We start from the raw sequence: 25808 nt of genomic DNA on the forward strand, positions 1-25808 counted from the left end.
CTAGACCGTTTGTGACACATGGTTTGCCCCACGGGTGTGTGGTCCGGCTGTGTGTTCCCTGCACCTTAATTTTTCTAAACAGAATGCCCAGTAGTAACCACATGGACAGAGACACGGTTATTTGTCTCAACCGTGCCATAGCACATGGGCGTGTGCCCAGGCCATGTGAAGTTTACACCTTTAATGCGAAATTAAATTTGCCACACGGCCTAGAACACGGGCATGGCCCTTGCCCATATGCCCCTAAATGGTTGATGATGTCAGAAACAGAATGTCAAGGTTTCTGTACACGGGCTAAGACATAGGTGTGTCATGGCAGTGTGAGGAACATGGGCCTTGGTCACGGGAGTGTGTCAGGCCGTGTGAAAACCCCTATAGGTTCAAATTGAAAAGTAAATTCGCACGGGCTAGGGACACGGGCGTGTCCCGATATGTTCAGGCCGTGTAAGCTATACGGGCCTTCAACACGGCCATGTTAAGAGGACACACGGGTGTGTCACTCTTCCATACGGGCGTGTGCCCCTATTTGCCTTGAAATTTTTCAAAGTTTTCTAAGTGCCCAGTTTAGTCCCGAACCATTTTCAAAGCATATTTTTGCGCCTCGTAAGTCCATATTAGGGACTTTAAGAGGAAGATTGAAAAGTGTTAAATTTTAAATGGAAATTCATGTTCCAGTTTTATGTGCTTATGTATGTTTAAGTCCAGTAATGCCTCGTACACTATCTCGGCATCAGTCACGGGTAAGGGGTGTCACTCATTCTCTCGGTACCACAGATACAAAAGTATTCCACCATTGATACGTTGTGTCTCTCAAAAGTGATACATCATATTTTACACATTCAACTAGTGTGCAGGATAGTTCATCAAATACTCTAATGGTATTCTCAAGCCCAAACTCGGCTCTCTTAGGGTCGTCATCAACAGTAGCTATAAAATTCTTTTGCCCTATATTTTCAAATTTTATCAACAGGCGGCTTATTCAATTGTAGAGGTTCCAAACCTTGAGGAGCTACAGGAACTGATTGGGAATTAGGTGGGGGTGGAGGTTGTTGAGCGGCTGAATTTATTTGAACAAACTCCGTAAACCACTCATTCATCATCTGGAAGAAGGCTTATTTGGCCTCTCCTCCCTGAATATCCGATACAAGTTTCAACTCCGATTGTGCTACTCCATGAACGGAGGTTGCCGCATTACTCTCAACATCATCAACTATAGCTTGATTGGGATCTATTTACTATATGAAAACGCGATTTAAACTCCCTAGAGATATCATACTATCATAGGTTATATATGGCATGTATAGCTAGACTCTCACACACACTACGTTGTCTTAGAATCTACTAAACAGTAGCTCTGATACCAATAAATGTAATACCTCTCACCCTATTCAATGTCGAAATAGGGTTATAGAGTATTACTAGACATATTATACAATTAAACATACATTTCACATACATTTTTCATTATTTAACAATTTAACCACAGAATTTCAATATTTCTCAATTAAATCCCTAAATGACAATTTTGTCAACAATCACTTTACAAATGTTGTTTATCTAACAAGAAGTATACATTTTCTATCATCAAACATCAAAATACACCTATATTCATCAATAGAAAAACCCTAAACCTTTAACAATTTTGCAAATTAGTCCCTGGGCTAGCTAGATTAAGCTGCAACGATCTCAAAAACATAGAAATCATTAAAAACGGGATAGAAATAAACTTACATGCACTAGTATTAATGGTCGAACCTCCAAACGCTTAACAATGATTTTCTTTGCTTCTAATTTCGGTGTAACATAGCATGGAAAGGATGATACATATTTTATTTCTTTTAATTTTAAGTTGATATTATTATTTTAACATTTTAACATTAATGATAAACCTTTAAAATCACCTAAATAATGTCCATCTTTGTCCACTCATATTAAAAATGGTATAATTACCACATAAGGACCTCTATTATTTAATTTCATAATCATTTAATACCTTTAGCTAATAGAACACAAGTTTTACATTTTTCGCGATTTAGTCCTTTTTATCAAATTAAGCACTCAAACAATAAAATTTCTTAATGAAATTTTCACGCAATCATATTATCATGCTGTAAATATTAAAATAATAATAAAATAAATATTTCAACCTCGGATTTGTAGTCCCAAAACTACTATTCTGATTTGACTAAAAACAAGCTGTTACAAACTCAATATCATTATAGTAAATAAGTTCAGGACCAATTGACATCAATAACACTAAATTACCACTCAATAAGCATATAATTTCATTCATAACTATTATTTATCAATTTACAATCTTGTCACATTTCAATAAATTTTGTCTTCATATTTCATTATTCAATAGAGGTTATCTTTTATTGTTCAACAAAGGCTCAGTAGACTTAAAAGAACACGTAGGATATGTGAAAACAATACAAAAATGCACCAAAGTGCAATAATATAACAGGACAACACCAAAGTGCATATTTAGAACAGATAGCGCACTAAATTTTTCCTTAATGGCATTCCATTTATATCCCACTAGTTCTCATCTCGTCTACTTGGGCAATTATATCATAATCAATTTCATGTTTTTATTTCATAACAGAATTTAAATACTTTTGACTTATTTCAATTCAGCCCACATTGTAAAATTGAAAAAAACAACATTTTTAACTTTCTTTAATAATTATAACATATATCACTACTTAATAAAAATTCCATAATTGCATAATTCACTACTAAAACTTACCTTTTTTTTCACGTCACTTTTGCATATTTTGAAGTTTAGTCCTTTTATTTCCCATAATTCTACAAGTATTATTATAAAATTACCGTATCATTCCACATATCACTCATCAACATATTTCACTTTATTTACACACTCAATCATAACAATTGCATTTTCTATCAACTTTTACATCTTTTAAAATTTAGTCTTTTTTTTCACTTTTAATCTTTTTTTTCGCACCTTTCTTCTTTTTCTTTATGACAAACCACTTAGTAAATGGAATTAAATCATCGCTTTCTTTATCCTTAATCAACATCATTCTTTTTTATGTAACACAAAGCTAGTAAGCAAATATTAAGTAAATTCTGATACATCTAATTAAACTTGATAATTAACAGCTTATTTAAAGTAAGTAAAATTCTAGTTATACTTACAGCCAAAAGCTTGGAATCAAGATTTCTTCTTCTTCTTTTTCTTCTTATTCTACCATTGACTACGCCCTTGCCTTATTCCTCCACTTGTTTCTCAATTTCCTTCTTCTTTTCTTCATTTTCATATCAAAACAAACAATATTTACACATCACAATCAAAATCAAAATCTATATTTTTTAACATGAATTTTATTAAAAACTTATCATTTCTTACCTCTTGATGAATGGATTATCTAGAACATATAGAATGTAAGGAAGTATGGTAGTCAGGAGTTGGATTGGCAAACGTTGTTTCCTATTATTTGTGGGTTACTATGGAAAAACATGTATATGTTTGTATTTTCTAGCAGTCACTGCTCTGTCCATGATGTGGTAGATACAAGTATCAGTTGGACGAGAAGTTACTCACTACCCTCAAAGTGTAACAGCTCGATTTTGGGTCAAGTCGGAACAGTGGTTTCTGGATCACAAATCCAACGCATAAAAATTTATTTTTTCTTATATTTTTATGGTCTACAATTTTATGGAATGCTTCTGTGAAAATTTCATTCGAAAATTTTGACGTTTGGGCACTTAATTTAGCAAAAAGTACTAAATTGCAAAAAAGTGCAAAACTTGAGTTCTAGAAGCTAGAGGCATCTAATTGCTATGAAATTTTAAATTGAAGGTCCTTAGGTTGTAATTAGACCATTTATTAAGTTATTGGACAAAAATAAACATGAAGTAAGAGAAATTTTATGTTTTATGAAAAGGGCATTTCAGTCATTTGGTAATTAGATGAATTAAAAAGCAAAAATCAAGCCAAAATCTTATCCATCTTCTTCTCCCATGGCTGAATATCCCTAAGGAAGACATAACTAGGGCTTGTTCATCTTCCAAGCTCGATTGTAAGTCCGTTCTAGCTCCGTTTTTAATGATTTTCATGTTTTTGAGATCCTTGCAACCTAATCTAGGTTATTCAAGGACTAATTTGAAAGAAAGATGAAGTTTAAAATTTTACCCATGTTAGATATTTGTGTATTTTGATGTCTAATAGTAGAAAATACATGTTTGGTGTTTGGTGTACAACATTTACTAGTTGATTTTTGATGAAAATGTCAAAAAGGACCTATTTGTAAAAGTTACAAAAATGAGTAGTAAAAGTGTGATTAAATGAAAAATGTGGGCTAGTATCAGTATGAAAATGGTTCGGCTAGGCTTGGGTTTTGAAGAAATAAGAAACATTTCTTTTTACGAGCCTAGAGACTAAATTGTGAAAATGTGAAACATTAGGGGGAAAAATGTAATTTTTCCATAATATGATTTTTGGACTGAATTGAACAATGTGAGCATTAAATAAGCTAAATTTTTTATTACAGATCAAGAAAAATGAGGTTTGGACCTAAATCGAGGGAAAAATAAAGTGTTTGACGATTAGGTCAAATTCTACTATTTTTGTACCGAGGTAAGTTCGTATGTAAATAATGCATTGTTATATTTATGTTTTAAATGCTTTAATATTGTATGAATTGTGGTTGACTCTTTGGACGTATTCGACAAAGTTTCGACAAGCGATAAATCCCAGTTGAACCTTAGGAATAGAATACGATACGAGTGACATGTCACTAGAAACCCATGTGTTTATGTGATCCAGGTGCTGGTCTCGTACGTCCTACCAGTGGCTAGGTAGTCCTGCATGAGTTGTGGATTCCTGACAGGTTGTGTGAGTAGCACTGTGTAGCTACGTCCTGACTGATAGCTTGTGTGAGTTGGCCCGAGAATAGCTTGAAAACAAGTCTGTATGTGTTATGAGATATGATGTAGCTTTGGCTACATGTATGACACTTATGTGCAAAATTTTTGAGTATCCGTTAATATTCTGAATGTTCAATGTGAATGACAAATTTGTTAAAGGATATGGTTAGGTTGCGAGTTGGTACAGGTATGTACATAAAACTCATAAGTAATGAGCTCAATATTTAATGAACTCTTGGTAAGGTTCTAATTGAGTAATTTATGATTTTAAGATTTTAATAACATTCATGCTAATTTTCATTATGTTAATTGTATGTTAAACGTGTGGTTATGATGTTTATTATTTACAAAGAAACTTACTAAGCTATGTAGCTTACTCCCATTCCTTTCACTTGTCTTATAGTGTCACCAAGCTAGCTCGGGATTTAGAAACCATCGGAGATCCACTCACACTATCAACAATTATTTTGGTATCAATGATTTCAACATTTTAAGTTATGGCATGTATAGAGGACTTGGTTATTTTGTTATGTGTCATAATTGATTTGGCCAAATGTGTAACACCCCTAACCCGTATCCGTCACCGGACTAGGATTAAGAGGTATTATCGGACGTATCGGAACATTTTATGATCAATTCACAAACATCATCCACACATCATAACATCATAGTCAAACATCATCACAAAGTCCCTTTCTTAGGTCAACGAGACCTTAAACATGCTTTAGGAAGGGGTCAGGACTAAACTGAGCACATAGAAATTTTTTCTGAAACTTAACAAATTTTTCAAAGTTATAGAGGTCACACGCCCGTGTGGGCAGGCCATGTGAAAATTAGGGAGGTTACTGACTTAGGTCACATGGCTGACCACAAGCCCATGTGCTAGCCCGTGTGTCACACACACCAATAGACACGCCCGTGTGTCTAGGTTGTGTCAAAATTGTAGGGTCTACTAACTTTAAATCGTAGGGTACCCCATGGGCCACATGATCGTGTAACATAGCCGTGTGTCGCACACGGCTAAGACACACGCCCGTGTCTCAACCCGTGTGGACAAAAATAGGCCATTTGCAAAGTCAATTTGCCACCCTTAAGGGTCATCAATCATACAACATTTTTAACCAAAATGAATTTCAACACATGCACATTTCATGCCATAATTTGACCAATCAATGTCATACTCATTTTTCGTACCAAAACATATCAAATTCACATACTAAATCCATTCATTCATCTATGATTAACATTACTAATTTCACATCAATTCTTTTACCAAAAGCATAACAAATCCCTAACTTAATCTCATATCAAACTTGCCAAAATGACCATTTTCATTAAGCCGTATATGAACCTATTATAAACACCATAATTCATCACATAACTTATGCAAAAAACAATCCATAGTCTAAACCACAATCAAGCTATATCACATAGCAAGATTTTCACATCTCAAACATATTATAACATCCTTAGCCTATACATGCCATAAATTAACATATACAACTTCAAAAGGTACCAAAATATTATTTGATAATGTGATGACGATCCCTAACGATCCCCGAGCTCACGGCTGCTTTGATAATCTAAAAAAGCAAAGGAAAAGACACACCAAGTAGGCTTTCAAAAGCTTACTAAGCCATATACAAATAATTATAACACATGAGATGAACTTAAACCAATTCATCCATAGAAAGATCATACAATTCATAGTACACTTGCATTTAACCACCATACATTGTTATGAAATTCACATGTCATTATTTATAGACATACTTATGAGATTCACATGTCATTATTTATAGACATACTTACCTTTCATTCTTGAATAACATATACATTTCATACGTACCTGAATCAGATACTTATTTACATTTTCATTCCATTCTTGATATTGCTTGTTGAACCGTTCGGAATTGATAAGGATACTCGAATTGTTCATAAACTCGTACAATTCCAACGTCCCAGACGTGATCTTACATGTTATCAAATATGAATGCCACTATCCCAGACAGGGTCTTACACGAAATCATATATGATGCCAATGTCCCAGACATGGTCTCACACAAAATCACATACTAGAATCCTATGTCATGACATGTGTATCCTAACTATTCCTATGGTTCATACTAGGCTTTCAGACGCCATAATTCGATCGATATTTTCTCAATTTCACATATTCATCGTCCATAGCAATTCATTACATTTCAATATCATAAAAGTATGAATAAATCAATTCAAATACATTTATTTGCATATGAACTTACCTCGTATTCGGGTTAAACGAACTGGATCGACTATTCGTCAACTTTTGACTTCCCCCGATCCAAATTCGATTTATTTATTTCTTGATCTAAATCAATTCAAATTTAACTAATTTAATCACCAATTCAAACATTTCCATCCAAAACACTCAATTTAGGCATTTTTACATTTTAGCCCCTAAAGTTCTACATTTATTTAATTTAGTCCTTATTTCAAAAATACACAAAATTCAAAAAATTCATTAAGACCCATGCTTAGTCAAATTTCATATAGCTTCATAGCAGCCCATAAATTTCATTTATTTTACATTTTGACCCCTCAATTTGCAAATTTCAGAATTTAATCCTTAATACACATATTTATAAAAAATCAGTTAATTAAACATAATAATCTATCAACAAAGATTTGTTTTTCATCATCAAACCAAAAAAATCTCAAGCTATCAACAATGGAAAATCAAAAAATCCAAAACAAATTCAAAAATTCAAGCATGGGCTAGCTAGAACACGAAGCAATGATCACAAAAACGTAGAAATCATTAAAAACCGAGCAAAGAACATACCTTAATTAAGAATATCAATAGCCGAACCCTAGAAAATCTTTTCTTCTTCTTTTTGTCTTAATATTCAGTCATGGATAAAAGAAATAAAATGATTTTGGCTTTTCTTTTATTTAATATATCATTAATACATAGTTTACTATTATGCCCTTAATTAATAAACATTAAAAACTTATAATGGATGTCCATAAATGTCCATTTTCACAATAAATGGTCTAATATCAACATAAAGACCTTTCATTTAATAAATCATAGCACTTAAGCACTTTTAACATATGGAATGCCACTTTTACATTTTACGCGATTAAGTCCTTTTGTCAAATTAAGCATCCAAACTATAAAATTAGCATACGAAACTATCACACATATATAATCACATGTTGTAAACAAATATATAATATTAAAATAATATTATGACCTCGAATTTTTTGTTCCGAAATTACTGGTCCGATTAAGGTCTAAACTGAGTTGTTACAAAATGTGTTGGCTTATATTGGTTGAAAGTTCATTTTGTATAAGGCCATTTGAAATTGGCTACTATCGGTATTAAGTAATTTATATGATCTCTTCCATGGATGTGGAAATTTACATGATTTCGATTGATGAGTATATGATGTTTGTGTATGAAAGATGGTAGCATGTGAATGATGTGTTGATGTCTTGGTTGTGGCTGATTTGGTTGTATATATGTGCTTGGATTGTGGCTATGTAATGTTGTATAGGTGTGTGCATTAAAGGGTGACAAAATGGCTTGGTAAATAGCCTTATTTTTGTCCATACGGGCAGATACATAGGCGTGTGTCTAGGTCGTGTGTGACACATGGCTTTCCCCACGGGCATGTGTTTAGGCCGTGTGTCTCCTGCACCTTAATTTTGAGAAACAGAATGCTCAGAATTGAGCACACAGGCAGAGACACAGGCATGTGTCTCAACCATGTGAAGGCCACGGCCTTGGACACGGGCGTGTGTCCCGGGCATGTGAAGTCTGCACTTATTTAATGAAAAAGCATGAATTTTAAATCGACCACACGGCCTAGTACACGGGCGTGTAACTTTGCCGCGTATCTTCAATTGTTCTTAGGTGACAAACAAAGAGTTACACGAGTTAGGGACACGGGCGTGTCCCATATCCACACGTGCGTGTGACCCCTGTTTAGTGAAAAAATTTCTAAGTGTTGTAAGATTTTTTAAAGTTCACGGTTTAGTCTCGAACCACTTCCAATGCGTGTTTTTGGCCTCGTAGGCTCGTAGTAGGGACTTCATGATTAAATACAAAAAGTTTCAGTTTGAATGAAAATTTATGACTTAGAATTGTATGTTTGCTTGTGTTTAAGTCTGATAATGCCTCGTACCCTGTTCCGGCGTCGAATACAGGTAAGGGGTGCTACACAAAGCCTAGGATTCACAAGGTGCATATGGTATCCGGTATGAATTGGTCTGTGTCAGAGAGGGGATGGGTCAAACTCAATATTGATGGTGTAGTTTTGCTTAGTTTTTGCTCGACTGCAAGTGGAGGAGTTATTAGGGATGAGAAAGGTAATTGGTTATATGGCTATTTGATGATATTGGGGAGAGATGAAGTTTTCAGGATAGAAGCAAGGTCTTTGCTAGAGGGGCTACGTCTGACTTCGGAAAAGGGATATCGACATATTGAACTTGAATTTGATAATGCTCTTTTGGTGGAATTAATTTTTTCTGGAAAAATTATTGATAGCCCTCTTATAGAAATATGGGTCATCCATTCACAATTACAAAGGAATTGAAAAGTTCGTATCTGTCATATTCTTAGAAATCATAATACAATTGTGGATCTATAGGTGCTTCTTAAACCTCCTCAAGCTGTGTGGCAGTTAATATAGAAAGATATTATGAGCTTTTAATATTCTTACTTATTTCTAAAATCACTTAATGTGTTTCTATTTACAAATATATATATATATATATATATATTGAAAGTAACTATATATGTATATATAATATGATTACTCCACATATAGATTATTTAAGGAGTGTTAATCGAAAATAAAGTAAAAAATTGAAGTAGTAATTTAAAAATTAAAAATTAATAGGAAAATTTATATATATATATATCTTGTATATAAAGCTACTTTAAAATTAAATATTTTAGAAAGATAACTGGATTAGAAAGATATAAAATTTTTATATTATATATATAATATGAATAATATATGAATAATACTCAATTTTCATTTATATTTTTTTTCAATAATGTAAAAGTAAAACTTTCCACTACAAAATAGATACATTAACATTCAAAATTTAAGTATTTTAATTCAATTAATAGTTAGAAAATCGCAATTAAATTGAATTTAATTATTATTTCGATTCAAGCTTTAATTGTAGTTTGAATTTTTATTTTATAATATTTTAATTATCAAAATAGTTTATATATTTTAATTATATTCAATAATTTTGATAATATTACCTCACATTAATTACATGAAATAAAATAATACTTAAAAATAAAAAATAAATACATTTTACATTAAAATTAGTTTATTTATTTAAAAAAATAGGTTCACTACCAACAAGAGTGATTAATCCTCTCGCCTTGAATAATCCCTCAACTAATAAAAAAGAAATCATCAAATGTGCTCAATTCTCATAGGTGGGATCAAATCTTAACATCATGGTTAAAAGTGAGCAACCACCACACTACACCTCATCATTAATTAGTACACTACACCTCATGATTAATTAGTAATTTATTTTATTTTCTATTATTTATGACTTATAATATGTATTGTAGGTTAAAACATGAATGTAAAATTCTCAAGAAAAAAAAAACACTTCGAGTTGATAAAACAAACTATTTATATTTATATAATTTTGATATCTAAGTCGTCTTATATAAATTTTCATATTTTATCTGTATATTAGTATTGCAATGTCAACCAACCTTCAATAATAAACATTTGGTGAGAAATGTAAGCTGGCTGTTGTCTCTTTGTATCATCATCATCAACGTAATTACGTAAACAATAGTTTTATAAGAGCATCAAGCCGTTAAACAATAGCCCTCACTTGCAGGCTTCCGAAAAAGAAAGTTAAACTGACAAAATGGACATGGCATGTCTTGTAAGTCCAACATAACAATCATTAAATTTAAGTTAATTGTTTATCGTTTAAATTAACAATCATTATATTTTATATAAAATTAATAAAATAAATTAAGCAAATAAAAATTTCAAAATCTCATTTAACTCTAAATTCAATATAGAATAAGACAAAATACAATAATTGTGTTGGTTAAAAACAATGTGAACAAGCCAGTAATTTGTTGATTCCCTCCAAAGCAAAAGGTCCGACGAACTCTTTAGAAATAAAAAATAATTCAATTTAAAATTGTACGTGTTTACCTTAATTTTAATTACTTTTATTAGGATGTAATGTGATTTGATATTTTTTTCTCATTTTATTTGTTTGTCCAAGAAAGCACCAAAAGGCATCAAATTCTTGAAGGGAGGTAGAAGGTCTCCTTTTTTATATCTTAATTTATTAGTTTCGAAAATGAAAATCTAACTACTAAACCCAGTGAATAAAGAAATCAGGAAAATCGAAGACAATTAACAAGGAAACTATTTTGGATGCGATGTATACAGTGCATCTGTATTTGTACCCATGTGACCTAACATCTAGAATATTCAACTAATAATCAAACGTTAATTATAACTAATCTAGTAGTTCTCCACTTATTATTATATTAAAAATAGTAAGGTTAGTATTTGGTATATTAGTAGGGTATTTTTTATTCTACAATTAATTTTAAAAATTGTTTTGTGTCTTTTTTCTTATTTTTTAATATTTTATTATTGTTTTATAGGACATTTATTAACACTTTAACTTTGCTTGTACAGTCTAAAAATTCCACGAAAATATATCAAATTGTTTTCCAAAATGATATTGTAGAGTCAAGATGCATATTTAATTTGTAAGAACTAATAAATTTTATTTAATTATTATTTTATATTTAATGTGTTTTTTAAGAAATATATTTAATGCTTTATTTTATGCAATTTAAGTATTTTATGAAATAAATAATAAAGAAGGTAAAAAATAAAAAGTAAAATAGCAAAAGAGAATAAAAAATTAAGAAAGTAAAAGAGAATACATTTTATTTATCAATAAAGATGTTTTCAATGCTTTTTCCAAGTCTATATTTATAGATATAAGAAGAATGATGAAATAAATTTCTATTTCTAATCAATATTAGAGTCCTAAAGTACATCAAACTTATCTTGATCTTAATGGGCATTCACTTAATAATAAAATATTCATAACACTCCCCTTTCGATGTGCATTAGTAGATAATATACCTCATTAAAATCTTCGTAAGATAAAAACCTATTGGAAAAGATTCGTAGTGAAGAAAAAAAAATGCACTTATCTATAATAGGCACATTATGTTGGCCCATTAAATATCATACCAAGAAAACCTAGTGGGACAAAACCTTGATTAAGAAAAAAAACATAATGCATATTTACTCCCCCTCATGACAACATCACATGATATCTCATCTTCTGTGTATTCAATCTTGAATTCTATGTTTTCAAATGATCACTTGAACAAACTTGATAAATGTTTATATCATCATTCTTCTAAAAGTTATGAGTGAGGAAGAATTTTGGGGGAAATATATTTTAATCTATTTAAATGCTCCTTCAATAATCATAACAAACTTTGATCATGATCCTTCTATAATAATACATATATTCCAATAAATTCATATTAATATTTCCACAATTTCTCATGAATTTTCGTAATCTTCTGGTAATCTAAATCTTTCAAGGGTTTTAATATAAACTTCCACTATATAGTTGTAATAGCTTGATTTAGACCCTAGTCGGAATAGTGTTTGGGACCACGATCCGACACTGAAAATTTTATTTTATTATTATTTTAATATTTACAGCATGATATTAGAATTCTGTGAAAATTTCGTGAAGAAATTTTACCGTTTGAATGGTTAATTCGGTAAAAAGGACTAAATTGCGTAAAGCGTAAAAGTTGCATGCTATTTGTTAAATGTGTTAATTGGCCTTGGCTTTTTAATATGATGGCCTTAATTGATAAATAGCCCATTTATGAGATAGTGGAGGTTAGTGGAGTGGCATTTGGTATATTTATTAATGTTTTTAAAGAGTAAAAAGGTAAATAGGTCATTAAAGTTAGTAATAAATAAAATAAAAGCTAAAATCATGTTATATTCTTTCATCTTCCACCAAATGCAAAGAAAAGAAACAGCCATGGAAGAATTTGAGGGTTCGGCCGTTGTTGTTTTTAATTGAGGTATGTTTCGAGCTCGATTTTTTATGTTTTTTATGTTTTTGTGATCGTTGCTTCGTGTTCTAGTTAGCCCGTACTCTAATTTCTGAATTTTTTGATGAATTTGTGAGTTTCCATTGATGAATATTCATGCTTTTTGATGATTGATGATGAAATATGGAAGTTAGATGATAGTTTTACATATTTTACAAAGTGATTTTGAGTAAAAATGCAAATTATGGGCTAATTTGTGAAATTATGAAATTATGTGGTTAAAAGTACGAATAAAGTGAAAAGTATGGGCTGATTTGAGATTGGGTAAAATTCGGCCAAACATGGGTGTGGTCAAATTTTGATTATTTTTGTGTTTTGTGAAATAGGGAATAAATTGCGAAAAATGTGAAATGTTAGGGGCAAAAGTGTAATTAGCCCATTTATGTGTTTTTGGATGAATTTGAGTAAATATGTGATTAAATAAGTTAAATTTGTATTGAATTAGATTAAGAAATGAGAAAATCGGATTTGAATCGGGGAAAGTCGAAAATTATCGAATAGTCGTTTCAGTCCGTTCGTGTTAGTACAAGGTAAGTTCATAAGCAAATAAATGTTGTTAAATTGAAATATATGTGCATTGTAACACCCCGAACCCGAGACCGTTGCCGGTGTCGGACACGAGGGGTTAACAAGCCAAAACCACTTATGGCACCGACCAATTTGACATTTCCAGGCAAGCTGGAAAACTGCGTCGCTGTTGCCTTAAAAAACGTATCTCGAGTTTCACAACTCGGAAACTGATTCCGTAAATTTTCCCTGAATTTAGACTCATATATCCATCCATGGATTTATTTCTAGAATTTTTGGTCAGGCCAATTGGTACAGTTTATTAGTTAAAGTCACCCATGTTACAGGGGTCGACTACACTGACCTTCGCGCATTACAACTTGAATATCTCTCTGTACAGGGTTTCAATACTGATGCCGTTTATTTCTAATGAAACTAGACTCAAAAAGGAATCTGCACATATAAGGCATGACTTCTAATTCATTCTGGATAATTTATGGTAAATTTTCAAAGTCACGACAGGGGACCCAGAAACTGTTCTGGCCCTGTCTCACGAGAACTTTAATATCTCTCGGTATACTGTTCATATGATCATTTCGTTACTTTCATATGAAAATAGACTCGTCAAGGTTCGATCGCATAATTTATTCACTAATTAAAACCATTCCTACAAATTTTGGTGATTTTCCACATCCACGTCACTGCAGCTGGCAGCATCTGTTTTTAAGGTAGGCTTTACCTATATTGTAGTTCCCATGGACCAACTATAGTCTAGTCATACTTTGGTCCAACATATGATCATATTTAGCCATTCCAATGGCTGATCATGTGACCAACTCTCTCATTCCAAACCATAATCACATCATGAAACCAAATATAATTACAAACCACATATGGTCAAATTCCATACTCCACTTTTACGAACCATTTTCGCATGGCGCACACATATACATCACAAGTACTTAAAACAACCGAGAGTAGTCCTATACATGCCATATCCAAAACTCAACTAAAGGAGTACCAAAAGGGCTTTGATAGTGTGGTTGACTTCAACTTCTATGATCCCGAATCCGATCGCTAACGAGCAAAATCTATAAACAGAGAAACAAAGAAACGGAGTAAGCAATTTATGCTTAGTAAGTTTTGAGCCATAATATACACGCAACCAAAGCATAGCATTCAAGTAGCTAAACAATAATTCATATGCACAATTTCTCAAAGACATGCTTACTTCACAATCCCAACTCTTATATTCATACACAAATAACGGCTTAGTCAAGGCCGATAACTCATTTATCATCGGAGCGAATACGCACATACACTTACTCATAGTGTGCAAAGCACACAAAGCGTATCTTGTTGTTGGGAATTTCACAAGCGTATTAACTGAAAATTTTACAGCAAGTTCAAAGTTCTCGAATCACATACCTTCGAGTTTATCCGGATATAGCTACTGTTCAAACGCCTTGGGACATAGCCGGTTATGGTAACCCGCACAAATGCCTTCGGACTTAACCCGGATATCACAACTCGCACAATTGCCTTGAGCTTAGCCCGGATATCATAACTCGCGACAATTGCCTTGGGCTTAGCCCGGATATCACTCGAACATTCATACACATCTTTGTTTCAATTTCATAACACAACTTTTATGCACAATTCCCTTAGCAAAAATATCATTTCGCTCAATGGCCACATACAAAGGCACAAATTGATTGCTCATTACTTCATTCAATCGAATCAAAATCTAAGTTTCGATACTCGAAAACTTACCTCGGACGTGGTCGAACGATTTGACGGCTATTCGACGACTTTTTCCTTCCCTTATCGGATTTAGCTCCCTTTGCTCTTGAGCTTAATTTAACAAATAAATTGGTTTTATCATTTGAGCATCGAAGAGGAATTCAAGATACCTAGCCAATATATATGCTCATTAGGCATCAAAGTCACATATGTACGAAATCACGAATCGAACTCAACACATTAGTTAATATTCCTCTTAGCGAATTTTCTAAGCCAAGAATAGGCATCAATATGCTTGCCTCTAACCGAATGCATGCACACCAATTTCCCTCATGTGGCCGAATATGCATGTCCATGTTGAGGCCAATTATGCACTTAATACCACACAAAAACAGCATGTATTTTACTAACTAACGCATTACATATTGTAGCTCAATACACATCTCTCATGTACTTCATAACCGAAACATCATCACAAGCATATATATACCTTGAAATAGTATATATGTCATGCCAATACATCATGTGCAAACATGTATACACATATAGGTGCAAGGTCAATCTCAAGGGGTTCATACCCATCCAAACACAAATTTTACCAATCAAGTAACAAACATAAATCATGCTCATGAATGCACCATGGCGAATACATCACAACCATACTCTTTCAACTTCGGTCATGGTTAAACAAAGAATTCAATGTCTTACTCAAGATTGCTACAAAGAAATTTCAAGAGTAGTCAATCCATCATTGCATGCATCATTAGCAAGCTTCACATTTAGCATGCAATGGCTTCAACACAATAACAACCTTGGCCAAATACCATTTCCATGGCATAACAAGGATTTGAACCGTGGCTAACATGAACATCAAGTTAGCAACTAAAACATGCATGAATCTCATGACACAACCTCATACATACCTTAATCTTGATGCAAGTATAGCCAAAATCTCCTTCTAGATCTCTTCCAAACCAAAAATGGAGCAAAATCCTCCTTCTTCCTTAGTTTTGGCTCAAAGAAAGGATGAACAAAATTTTTCTTTCTTTCTCTACAACTCACGGCAATGGGGGAAATACCACACTCACACACATTTTTTTTCATTCTTTTCTTACCCATACACCTTTGTTTATTATTTCTCCCTAATGCACCAACAAAACATGTTTCATGACATGTTTTACCCATCCTCTCTTGCCATGGCCGCCACTTCATGTTGGGGGAATTTGACATGCAAATCCCTTATTTTTGCATGCATGAGCAACTAGTCATCACACATTTCCCCATCATACTTTCAAAGTTCACTACTAGTTCCTTTCTAGTGAAATTCACATTTATAACACTAAATCGAAACATCAAAAATGTCACACACAAATTAACACATATCATAGGCATCAAAATAAATTTTAAATTATTTTTATGCCTCGGTTTTGTGGTCCCGAAACCACATCCCGACTAGGGTCAATTTTGGGCTGTCACATGCATTATATGTGCTAAATTGAGTTGTAAAGAAATATAATTGTGAAGTTGAAATATGTAAAATGTGAATTGAATTTGAGGCACTGAGTGTGCGATAAATGAAATAGCTATGGCTATTAAAATGGCACTGAGCGTGCAAGATTATAACAGCATTGGCTGAGAAAAGAGAACTATGTGTGCGATACCTATATGAGTTCTGTTTAATGTATTGGCACAAAGTGTGCGAAACAATTATAGCCTCAACTAATTAATTGGCACTAAGTGTGCGATACAATTATAGTTTCAGCTAATTAATCGGCACTAAGTGTGCGAGTTCGTTGAATGTTCAAGGACGATCGAATGAATTAGTGTTTCAAGCATTGGAGTAATAAATGTGATAGATAAGAAGATAATGGTACAGGTATGTACGAAATCTATGTGGTTGATGATGTTAAGTATGAAGTAGATGAAAAATTATGTAAATGAATGATGAAATGAGTTGGATTTGATAGCATTATTAATGTTATTTAAAAGATTATAGATGTGGAATAAAAGTAAGACATGGCTTTGATGTATGAATGTTTGGTTCGAAAACTTGAACAGATAATGAAATCAAAATGTTTGAGTTGACTATATGAGTCATGTATGTGAATTTGGTTTATGTGAATAAAGGAATTATGGATTTTCGAGTTTGGAAGTGTTTAGAAAGAAGTAGATATAACTTTATGTATGATTTGTAATAAATGACCATGGTTTGGTCGGCGATTAAATGAATATGTGTGAGTTTGATATATATGAATGAGTTAACAGTTGTTAGTCGAGTTTGAAAGTAGGGGTATACGTTCATTATTAAATATGTTAAGTGAATTATTTAATGTGGTTTCATGAATTTACGAGTACAAGAAAGGTATATTTGATTGAGATTTGTTAATTTCGGTTTAGTGATATTGGTCTATAAATATCATTGAAATGATTTAATTACTTATGACTTACTAAGCTTTCAAAGCTTACTCCGTGTATTATCCTATGTCTATAGAGTTTCAGAGACTTGCTCGAGTTGGAAGTTAGAGGAGACGTCATCACACTATTCGATTATCGCTTTGGTAAATAAAATTTTTAAGTTTTGGTAATGTGGCATGTATAGTTCATTTTGACTTGTGTATTTATATGTATCCATGCGAAAATGGCTCGCTAAAGATGTTAATGTTTGTGTATATTATAACAGCCCAGTTTTGACCCTAATTAGAACGGTGGTTTCGGGACCATGAATCCTAGTCAGAATAATATTTAAATATTATTTTCTATGTTTAAAATGCGTGAATTTGCTTTTGTGAAAGTTTCATTTAAAAATTTTAGTGTTTGGAGGTCGATTGATGAAAAAAGGGTTTAATCACGTAAAATGAAAAATTTAAGGGTTAATGTATAAGGGCCAAATTGTGATTGTTTTTATACTATGGAATATTAAGGTTGCAATTTGGCCATAAATAGGAATTAGTGGTTGGCCAATATGCATGAAATAGTGACTTGAATTGTTTATTATATTTTATGGCATTATGGTATATTTTAATATATGTTAAAATATTATATTTGATAAAAGATGAAAGTGTTCATCTTTCTTATTATTTTTGGCTGAAACTATGAAAACGAAAAAGAAAGTTTAAGCTTTGAGATTTTCGGTCCTTGCAAGTTCAATTAGGTAAGTGAATTGAGTTCGATTTTTATTAATTTTTACGTTTTTGAGATCGTTGCTTTGAATACTATAAAGCCCATGCTCGAATTTTGAATTTTTTTTATGTATTCATGAAGTGTCATTTTTGATAGTTTGATGAAATTTATGCTTGATGTTAGAAAATAAAATAAATGTGTTAGATTAACATTTTTTGGTATTGGGAATTTTAGTAATTTTGAGCATTTAGGGTTAAATTGCGAAAATACTAAATTGAAGGACTAGATTGTGAAATTAGTGAAATGGGAGGACTTATGTAAGCCTAGTGAACATTCGGCCCTAGCATTGTATATGCAAATTCTTGATATTTTGTGTTTTGTGAAAATTAGATTAAATTGTAAAAGTACATAATGTTAGGGGTAAATTGGTAAATTACTCAATTATGTGTATTTGGACCTAAATGAATGAAATTCTATTTGAATGAGCTTAATTTGGAACTTTTTAGATCAAGAACCAAAAAGATCGGACGTAGATCGGGGAAAATCAAAAATCGTTGAGTAGTTGAATTTAACTGTCCGTCTACATCCGAGGTAAGTTATTAAGCAATTTTTTATTTTGTTGTTGATTAAATTTAAATAAATTTAAGTATATGAGCCGAATTGAATTACATGAAAGATTGATGTTGCCAAATTTAAAGGAAATTGATGAATTTAAATTGATGTGTATTAAGTAATAGAATTTAGGCACTAAGTGTGAGAGTATAAACGATTACGGATCTAAATCTTGCACTAAGTGTGCGAATGTGGTTATTTAGCACTAAGTGTGCAAGTTTAAATATCGAGCACTAAGTGTGCAAACTATATATATATTTTTCGAGTAAACATTAGCACTAGGTGTGCGATTTATTTGAGTAGATCGGAAATGGTTGAATAAATTAAAGCTTCAAATTTCTTGATGAACAACTATGATGTATAGCTCAAGTTTGTGTATGTGAGCATCGATTCTACGTAATGGATATTATAAATTGAAAGTAAGTATAAAGATAGATTGGTTTTAATGGCTTTGTGCTCAAATATATTAATGTTATACGATGATCGAATGTTAAATGCATTCGGTTTTGTGTTTGAGAGTAATGTAGTATATTGTGGTGAGCAGTTAATAAATTGCCTTGAATGTGGTAAGATATTGACTAAATGATCTAGTAGCATGACTTAGTTAGATGATACTAGACTATTAAATTGAACTTTGAGTTTTGATGCTTATAACTTACTAAGCTATGGTAGCTTACTTTGGATGTGTTTTTTTTTTCTTGTCTCTATTTTATAGATTTTGGAGATCGTTACGTGCTCAGGGGATTGTTAGTAAAGTCATCCACACTATCTTCAATATTTTGGTACTTTTAAAAGTTGGTTTGGTACTTATGGCAAGTATAAGCTAATAACTCTTTTGGAGATGTTTAAATTTCATATATGTATAATGGTTAAGTCATGCGAAAATGACTTAATTTACATGTTAAAGTTTGGTTATGTTTAGTTGTGGTTTGAGTTTGCCTTTATTTGTGATACCTAAACTATGCGTATTTGATTATAGTAATGATCAATGTGGGTTATAATATTAGTTTGGTAAAATTTGAATATGATGGAATAATGGGCCTTAATCGAGTCTAAGTCTTATATGGTATGGTGGTGTAAGTTTAATCATGATATGTATATGTTGTGATAAGTGAGTTGTTTTTTTTTTTATGTTCTTGGTTGATGATCGAATATTTATACTTATAAATTGATCATTTGTGAATTGGATTTTGATATTCAGTGGTAATGGCAAGCATGAGTATGTTTTAAGCTTATTAATTAGTACTTATATTCAGTTTATTATATATATATATGATTTTGGTATGCATATTGAGCATATATGGTTTTATATAGACGTTTAAAATGGTTGAAATGGACATGGTCTTTTTGCTTAAACATTAATGAGAAATGATGCACATTTGGTCTTGTTATAACATTACTTTATGTACATACATTATACTATGTTTGTTTACACATGTTTAATTTACTATGTAATTTTATATTGGCATGAGTTTTTATAACATATTGTTTTTATAAGCTTAAGATTTTCTTTAAAAATATATTTATTATTTTTTTTAAATTCGGTTTGGTAGCATAGAATTGAACAGTTTAAGTTTTGCTATGTGAGTGTTCAAATGTTGTTGTAATCGTTAGGTAATACCTCATAATCCTCTAGCGACGGAATTGGGCTAGGGGGTTTTACATTTTATTGGTATCAGAGCTACGGTTTAGCCGATTCTCGGACTAATGTAGCGTGTTTGAGTCTAGCTATACGTGCCATAAATTATACTGTGATAGTGTGATGACTCTTGACACTTGAAATGTGTCTTTCGTATAGTAAATGGATCCTGATCCCGATCGAGCTGTAGTGGATGATGTCAAGAGTGTAGCGCCTGCTCCCGTGCAAGGGACAGGGCCGGTTGATTCTCGGCTAAATGCAAGTAACCATGATGATGGGGCTAAACAAGCCTTTTATAATATGATGAACGAGTGGTTTACTCAATATATTCAGACAAATCCGGCTGTTCAACAACCCCCGAACCCTAATAACCCACCTCCGATGCCTGTGGTACCTCCGACTATTGATCCTGTGAGATTAAATAAGCCCCCTGTTGATAAAATTCGAAAATACGGGGCCCAAGAATTTAGAGCCACAGATAATGACGATGATGAGAGGGCTGAATTTTGGCTCGATAACACTATCCGAGTATTTGAAGAACTATCATGTACTCCTGATAGTGTCTAAAATGTGCCATGTCTTTGTTACGCGATTCTGCCTATCATTGGTGGAATACCTTGGTTTCGGTTGTGCCGAAAGAACGGGACACCTGGGAATTCTTTCAGACTGAATTCCGTAAGAAATATATCAGTCAGAGATTCATAAATAAAAAATGTAAAGAGTTTCTCAAGCTTAAACAAGGCCGTATGACTGTCACTGAATACTAGCGAAAATTTGTGAGACTCAGTCAATATGCTCGAGAGTGTGTTTTGACTAAAGCTGTTATGTGTAAAAGATTTGAAGAAGGGCTGAATGACGACATAAAATTGCTTATTGGCATACTTGAAATAAAAGAGTCTGTAGTACTTGTCGAGCGAGCTTCCAAAGCTGAAGAGCTTGGGAAAGAGAAAAGAAAAACTGAGTTCGAAGCTAGAGATTCCCGCAAGAGATCAACGAGTAAGACTTTTCAGTCAGTATCAAAGAAGTTCTGAAATGATAGCAACCAATCTAAGACTACTGTCAGGCTTTCTATACGAGATCGACCACCAGTGAGTTCACAAGCCACTTCGATTGCCAGTGTTGGTAATACTAGATCGAATAAACCCGAGTGTCAGCAATGTGGAAGACGGCATGTGGGTGAATGTTGGGGCAAGTATAACAATAGAGTTTGTTATAGATGTGGTTCATGAGATCATTTTATTCGGGATTGCCTGGAGCCAGTTGAGAAAGATAATGTTCAGAGTGTGAGACCGAGTGGCGCTATAGCTAGGGGTAGACCACCCAGGAACATGGGAGGTAGGAGTGGTACTCAGAGAGGGGCTTCGGACACAGCAGTTCGATCTAAGACTCATGTACCTGCCAAAGCATATGTCATTCGCGCTCGAGAGGAGGCCTCATCCCTTGATGTTATTACTGGTATATTCACTCTCTATAATATTAGTGTAATTACTTTAATTGATCCCAGTTCAACTCATTCTTATGTGTGTGAAACATTAGTATCCAGTAAGACTTTGCCTATTGAGTCTATTGAGTTTGTGATTTGGGTATCAAACCCCCTAGGCCGATGTGTGTTAGTTGATAAAGTGTGTAAGAACTGCCCCCTGATGATTCGAAATTCATGTTTCTTGGCTGATTTAATGCTATTTCCGTTTGATGAGTTTGATATAATTCTGGGAATGGATTGGTTAACATTACATGATGCGGTGGTGAATTGTAAATGAAAAACTATTGATTTGCATTGCCAAAATGATGAGATAATCCGAATTGAATCTACTGATCTGAATGGTTTACCAGTAGTGATATCTTCTGTATGGGCTCAGAAGTATATGAGAAAGGGTTGCGAAGCTTACCTTGCATATGTGCTTGATAGTAAAGTAACTGAAAAGAAAATTGAATCTGTACCAGGGGTGTACGAGTATCTGGATGTGTTCCCTGAAGAATTACTGGGATTGCCACCTAATCGAGAGGTAGAGTTTGGAATTGAGTTAGTACCGGGGGCTACTCTGATTTCAATTGCTCCGTACCGAGTGGCACCTACTGAGTTAAAAGAATTGAAAGCCCAGTTACAGGAGCTAACAGATAGAGGTTTTGCGTGACCGAGTTTCTCTCCCTGGGGTGCACCAGTTCTATTTGTGAAAAAGAATGATGAAACTATGAGAATGTGCATTGATTATCGACAACTCAATAAAGTGACCATAAAGAATAAATATCTGTTGCCACGCATTGATGATTTGTTCAATCAGCTAAAGGGAGCTTCGGTGTGTTTGAAAATAGATTTGAGATCGGGTTACTATCATGTAACACCCCAAACCCGAGACCATCGCCGGTGTCGGACCCGAGGGTTAACAAACCAAGTTCACATGTTTTTGCCCACCAATTTGACATTTCCAGTCAGGCTGGAAAACTGCGTCATTGTCGCCTTAAAAATCATATCTCGAGTTTCAAAACTCGGAAACTGGTTTCGTAAATTTTCCCTGAATTTAGACTCATATATACATCCATGGATTTATTTCTAGGATTTTTGGTCGGGCCAATTGGTACAGTTTATTAGTTAAAGTTACCCAAGTTACAGGGATCGACTGCTCTGACCTTCGCGTGGTATAACTTGAATATCTCTCTGCACAGGACTTTAATGCTGGTGTCGTTTGTTTCTAATGAAACTAGACTCAAAATGGAATCTGTACATATAAGGTATATCTCCTAATTCTTTTTGGATAATTTATAGTGGATTTTTAAAGTTGCGACAGGGAACCCAGAAACCATTCTGGCCCTGTCTCACAATAGCTTTAATATCTCTTAACCTGTAACTCCTATGACCGTTTCGTTTCTTCCATATGAAAATAGACTCATCAAGGTTCATTTACATAGCTTATTCACTATTTGATTCCATTCCTATGAATTATGGTGATTTTTCACATTCACGCCACTGCAACTGGCAGCATCTGTTTTAAGGTAGGACTTACCTATTTGGTAGTCTCCATGATTCAACTAATCTTGCCATACATAGGTTCATATATGATCATTTTAACCATGCCAATGGCTGATCATATGACCAACATTCCCATATCCAAACCATAGCCACATCATGACCCCAAATATATATACATACAACCCACAATAAGTCTAAGTTCATGCTCCCTTTTCGAGCCATTTTCGCATGGCCATACAAACTTACATTACAACGTATTTAACAAACAAGAGGTAGTCCTATACATGCCATCTCAAGTTCAACCAAAATTTATACCAAAATGGAGGCTTGATAGTGTGGATGACTTGACTTCAACGATCCCAAATCCGATTGCCTCGAGCGAAATCTAGAAAACTAAGAGCCAAAGCAACGGGTAAGCATTTTTATGCTTAGTAAGTCTCAAGGAATATAATGAACTATAATTTACAGCAATACATTCACATAGCCAAATGCATCATTTCATTAATACACATTCTTACTTCATACTTCATCATTGTATAAGTTCGCAAAGCATCAATCAATTCAATAACTGAAATTCATTAGTCGATTGAGCGAATGTTGCTCAAACACGCCGACTTTCCAATGCACATATAACGTACCTTATCCTTTGGGCTGTCCGAGTGTACTAATTAAATTCATTTCAGCAACCAACACTCACCTCCAGCCCAAGATTCTTCGAATATAACCGGATATAATCACGTGCACAAATGCCTTGGTCTTAGCCGGATAGAATAACTTCATACGAATGCCTTGGGCCTTAGCCCGGATATAACCACTAGCACAATTGCCTTGGTCTTAACCCGGATATAATTTCAGCATAATTGTCTTCGGCTTAGCCGGATATCATTCAATTTCTCATGCACACATACATCAATAATCATTGGACATACATATTTCATTTTCGTTACTAAGGCTCAAACACAATTAATATCATTAGCATATTCGCCTTGGGACTTAGCCCGGTGGAATTCAAATACTCATACACACATATTCAATAATCATACACATCCATATTTCATCTCACATAATTCAAGTAAGGTCACTTCTTGAGGACTTACCTCGGATGTTGTCGAACGGCTTTTTCGCTATTCGATCACCTTTTCCTTCCCTTGTCCAATTGTGGCCCTCTTAGCTCTTGAGCTAATTCAAACAAATTCAATTTATTAAAACCTCATTGTGCTTGCTTATGGCCGAATATGACAAGGATTTTAAATGGTCATATGGCCACTCTTTAGCTTGAATACACAATGGTCATGCACATTTTATACTACATCAAGCAATTCAATACAATTTATTTGAGCATCAAGGAAATGCTAAGGCCTTCAATAGGCTACCCAAGGCCGAATATTCATGTACATGTTGAGGTCAATTTTGCACTTAATACCTCACAAAAACAGCATGCAATCTACTAATTTATGCTTTGCACATTGTGGCCCAAAACTTATAATATAGCATCAAGCACTTATATGTGTGCTAGGCAATTGTGCTTGCAATTTCACAAGCATTCTTCCACATTTTCTTCTTTAAATCAATATATTCATCACTTAGTTCATAACCAAACATAATGTGCAATCATATATATGCATATATGAGCATGGCGAATTTTCAAGGTGTCCATAGCCATCCAAAACACAAACTTTTAACTAACATGCAAGAAGCATGAATCATGCTCAAGAATGCATCATGGCCAAGTATGACAATCATGCTCCTTTTCAACTTTAATCATGATAAAACAAAGAGAAAACTCAAAATCTTACTCATGAGTAGAAAATCCATCATTGCATGCATCATCATCAAGCTTCACACTTAGCATGCAATGGCTTTATCACTATAACAACTTTGGCCAAATACCATTTCCATGGCATACCAAAGATTTGAGCCATGGCTAACATGCACATCAAGTTAGCAACCAAAACATGCATGAAACTCCCAACACAACCTCATACATACCTTAATCTTGATGCAAACTTAGCCAAATCTCCTTCTAGATCTCTTCCAAACCAAGCATGAAGCAAAAATCCTCCTTCTTCCTTAGTTTTGGCTCAAAGAAAGGATGAACAAAATTTTTTCTTTCCTTCTCTACAACTCACGGCAATGGGGTATGCCACTCTCTCACACACAT

At 33.4% G+C, this 25808-nt stretch overlaps 1 long non-coding RNA gene across 1 annotated transcript; it reads left to right on the plus strand.

The window, feature by feature from the left end:
• Positions 1–12894: 12894 nt before the first annotated feature.
• LOC108469356 (uncharacterized) lies at positions 12895–20164 on the plus strand. Its single transcript, XR_001869080.2, has 4 exons — positions 12895–13028; positions 17800–17866; positions 18935–19019; positions 19756–20164. It is a non-coding gene; the product is annotated as an uncharacterized LOC108469356 (long non-coding RNA).
• Positions 20165–25808: the final 5644 nt, after the last annotated feature.

Source organism: Gossypium arboreum, chromosome 8 (genome assembly GCF_025698485.1).
Source record: "Gossypium arboreum isolate Shixiya-1 chromosome 8, ASM2569848v2, whole genome shotgun sequence".
Classification (NCBI taxonomy): Eukaryota; Viridiplantae; Streptophyta; class Magnoliopsida; order Malvales; family Malvaceae; genus Gossypium; species Gossypium arboreum.